We start from the raw sequence: 4,792 nt of genomic DNA on the forward strand, positions 1-4,792 counted from the left end.
CTGTTTATAATAGCCAAGACATGGAAGCAACCTAGATGTCCATCAGCAGATGAATGGATAAGAAAGCTGTGGTACATATACACAATGGAGTATTACTCAGCCATTAAAAAGAATACATTTGAATCAGTTCTAATGAGGTGGATGAAACTGGAGCCTATTCAAGTTTTGAAAACAATTTAAAAGTTTATAAATACAAAAAATATATATATATTTTAGAGTGATTTTGCATTTATAGACAATCTTCAGCTTGGAAGTAAAGGACAGTTTGGTCCAAGTTGTAGAAAAAAAGTTCCTTCCACACCCCTAGACCCAAGCTCTTGACCCCAAAGAATACCTGAAAGACTGTCCCCAAATTATGAGGTGGGGAAAGGGAGTTAGAGACAGAGAGCAAAGGGCACCCAGAAGAGATTTCAGAAACTCATGCACGAAACAGAATAATGTATTAGATCATGTTGCTTTTACTTTAGAGAAGAAAACCTCATGAGACATTTATTTTTTTCTAAATGTATGTACTTAAAATGTGAAGATTCAGCAGTTGATCACACTATCTTTTCTTCTCATAATCTTCTCAGATTTCTTCCCTCTTAAATCAATCCCAATTATACTTTCTAATTGATGTTGTTTGCACATGCATTTTTCTATATTGCTCATTCTTTTGGAAAAAAATTCTATTTTATATTCACTGTTATTTGTTAATTGCCCACTCATCACTATTCTTAATTGAAATAATAGTAAACTGTGGATTAAGATTAGTTATGGCAGACTGACTCTGGAGGCTATTATAGTAGTCATCTTTATTTTGAGTTGTTTGTCATATTAGGTGGTAATATTTATACAGAACATGTATATTCTGTAATATTTATACAGAACATTTATACGGAACATAGCAATAGTCTCTTTTGGAGACAAGTAAATTTTTTTTTCAACTTTGAAGGCCCCATAAATTTTACAGGTTTTTTTAAAGTTTGTTTTTAGTTTGAAAAGAGAAATAAATACCCTTTCCATTTTGAAGAGCAATTTTAAGGTTTTATGTTGACTTGAGAGGGATAGATAGACATGAGGTTATTTATTTTCTTTGGCATTTTCAATCAGAACTGGTTGTTTCTCAGATTGAACTGAAGTTTTGAGGTCTTTCGTTTAAATATTTTTTAAATCCTGAGCTTTATTTTCTTTAGAATAAAATAACTTGCTTTCAGCTTATCATATGGATCAGGACATATTTCAAGGATGAACAGCTTCTCTGGGCTTACTTCCGCAAAATCCCAAGCCCCTTAAAGGCAGGGGTCTGTCTTATAGGTCCTTGCAGCCTCCATGACAATTGTTATTGGAGACATAACATGAACTATTTTTTTGGATGGTTATTGCAAGAACTGCAGAATTACCAGAACTTTCAGAATTGGGGGGAAGGAGTCTGTTCCTGTCCCTTACCTCAGCCTCAAAATAGCCTTGATCTTTGGAAGGAGGCAGAAGATGCTAGGTGGGCAGAGGAGAAGAGGCAGGAAACTATTATACATAGCACCAGTGGTAAATTCTAGCTAAGGCCTCCCCAGAGACACTTACAATGCCTTCAGGGCATTTGGGAGAGGCAGCAGCTTCAGGACCAAGTTGTCAGATGTAAATTACCAGGAGGGGAAAAGACTTGTGAAGGGATCATCACCACTCCAGTCACAGTGGGTGGGGACATCCTGATGAGCCATGCACAGAAACAAGGCTCAAATGTTGAAAAAAAAAAAAAATAAATGCATGTCCACTTGTATCACTATTGAGGAAGCTAACAGCTGCTGAACAAAAACCATGCGTTTCATTTGTAAGCAAATGTCATTCTATATACATACAAAGGTGTCATAAATTCTGGAGATTCAGTATGAACATCTCTGTAAACAAGAGGCATGAGGCCCACAGAGACCCATCCAAGCTCACATAACCAACTTTGGTGATGCCAGACTGCAAAACTAAGATTGGGTCCTAAATGTACTCTATTGCCAAACTGTACTTTCTATTACTTCTTTACAACACTTGATTTTTTTCTAATTTTCACAAAACTGATTTACTTTTCTCACCTTAACCTTTGTCAGATCCACTGCAAAAGAAGAAACTCTATTGTCTATTTCATGTGCTATTTTTAAAATATAAAACTGAGAAAGCACTAATGCGATCTGTGTTTTTTGCACATTTTAAATAGTGCTCAAATTCTCTGAAACAGTATATAGGCCTTATAGAAGGCCATCAAACAGAGACTCAGAGTATTTTACCAAACATTTCACGAGCATATGTAAAATCTGACTTGTGCCTACTATTCATTGATATTTCCATCAGATCGTATTATTGAATAAATAGGTTACCTTGAGAGTTTTTCTTTTTTTATTTTAAATTGAAAATTATAAATCAGACTATAGATTCACTAGAGTTAATCCTGATAAACAAGATGAAAGCAATAGCCAAACAACCAAGTTTTTAAAAAATTATTTAAGTGATTTAACTTTTCAGAAAAAAGTCAGTACCCCACAACATCAATACAAGGTATTGACTTGATTAAGAATGCTGGATCAGAGAAGTAGAAAATCTCTTGAATGACACTTTCACAAGTCTTTTGAAGATCTTCAATTTTCAAATGAGATGGAGTTTGTAATATTTATTTAAAGTTGATTTACTAAGCAATACAACTATAGCATTGAACCCCTCAGATGGAATACCAGTTTACTAGTACTCAAGAGGTTTATTTTATTTTGCAAAGTTTACTTCAGAACAAGAATCCTGGAAATACACTTGTGCAACATACAGCAGTCAATATGCATGCTCTAAAAAAACCAATTTTTAGAATTTCTGATCTGGTACTAAATGGAATGTTCAGGAATGAGGCCACTGAGCAGCTGCTTAATGATGTACTATGATTTATGAGTAAGCCAGAGTCCCCACTTCACTAAATAATCAGATGTGAAAGTGTCTCAGGAACAAACTTAACAAGACTTTTAGAATCTTCAATTTAGTTCAGTTCACCTCAGTCTCTCAGTCATGTCCAACTCTTTGCGAACCCATGGACTGCAGCACACCAGGCCTCCCTGTCCATCACCAACTCCCAGAGACCAAACTTAATGTCCATCGAGTTGGTGATGCCATCCAACCATCTCATCCTCCATCGTCCCCTTCACCTCCAGCCTTCAATCTTTCCCAGCATCAGGGTCTTTTCCAATGAGTCAGCTCTTTGCATCAGGTGGCCAAAGTATTGGAGTTTCAACTTCAACACCACTCCTTCCAGTGAACACCCAGGACTGATTTCCTTTAGGATGGACTGGTTGGATCTCCTTGCAGTTCAAGGGACTCTCAAGATATTCTCCAACACCACAGTTCAAAAGTATCAATTCTTCAGTGCTCAGCTTTCTTTACAGTCCAACTCTCACATCCATGCATGACCACTGGAAAAATCATAGACTTGACTAGACAGAGCTTTGTTGACAAAGTAATGTCTCTGCTTTGTAATGTGCTGTCTAGGTTGGTCATAACTTTCCTTCCAAGGAGCAAGAGTCCTTTAATTTCATGGCTGCAGTCACCATCTGCAGTGATTTAGAATCGCTTTTAGATTTAATTTTTTTTTCTTTAAAAAATTCTTTGTATTTTTCTATATTTTTAAAATTTCTTTTTTTTTTAATTTATTTATTTTAATTGGAGGCCAATTACTTTACAATACTGTAGTGGTTTTTGCCATACATTGACATGAATCAGCTATGGGTGTACATGTGTTCCCTATCCTGAACCACCCCTCCTACCTCCCTCCCCATCCCATCTCTCTGGGTCATCCCAGTGCACCAGCCCCGAGCACCCTGTCTCATGCATCAAACCTGGACTGGCGATCTGTTTTCACATATGATAATACACATGTTTCAATGCTATTCTCTAAGTTCATCCCACCCTCGCCTTGTCACACAGAGTCCAAAAGACTATTCAATACATCTTTGTCTCTTTTGCTGTCTTGCATACAGAGTTATCGTTATCATCTTTCTAAATTCCATATACATGCGTTAGTATACTGTATTGGTGTTTTTCTTTCTGGCTTACTTCACTCTGTATAATAGGCTCCAGTTTCATCCACCTCATTAGAACTGATTCAAATGTATTCTTTTTAATGGCTGAGTAATATTCCATTGTGTATATGTACCACTGCTTTCTTATCCATTCATCTGCTGAAGGACATCTAGGTTGCTTCCATTTCCTGGCTATTGTAAACGTGCTGTGATGAACATCAGGGTACATGTGTCTCTTTCAATTCTGGTTTCCGTGGTATGTTTGCCCAGCAGTGGAATTGGTGGGTCATATGGCAGTTCTATTTCCAGTTTTTTAAGGAATCACCACACTGTTCTCCCTAGTGGCTGTACTAGTTTGCATTCCCATCAATAGTGTAAGAGGGTTCCCTTTTCTCCACACCCTCTCTAGCATTTGTTTGTAGATTTTTGGATAGCAGCCATTCTGATCGGCTGAGATGGTACCTCATTGTGGTTTTGATTTGCATTTCTCTGATAATGAGTGATGTTGAGCATCTTTTCATGTGTTTGTTAACCATCTGTATGTATCCTTTGGAGAAATGTCTATTTAGTTTTTTGGCCTATATTTTGATTGGGTCATTTATTTTTCTGGAATTGAACTGCAGGAGTTGCTTGTATATTTTTGAGATTAATTCTTTGTCAGTTGCTTTGTTTGATATTATTTTCTCCCATTCTGAAGGCTGTCTTTTCACCTTGCTTATAGTTTCTTTCATTGTGCAAAAGCTTTTAAGTTTAATTAGGTCCCATTTGTTTAT

General features: G+C 36.6%; 1 protein-coding gene across 1 annotated transcript in view; it reads left to right on the forward strand.

The window, feature by feature from the left end:
- The window catches only part of CNTNAP5 (contactin associated protein-like 5), a 1,037,136-nt gene that overhangs the window by 258,597 nt on the left and 773,747 nt on the right, over nucleotides 1-4,792 (forward strand). The gene's annotated exons all lie outside the window — the stretch shown is intronic.

This window comes from Bison bison, unplaced genomic scaffold (genome assembly GCF_000754665.1).
Source record: "Bison bison bison isolate TAMUID 2011002044 unplaced genomic scaffold, Bison_UMD1.0 scf7180017864471, whole genome shotgun sequence".
Lineage (NCBI taxonomy): Eukaryota > Metazoa > Chordata > Mammalia > Artiodactyla > Bovidae > Bison > Bison bison.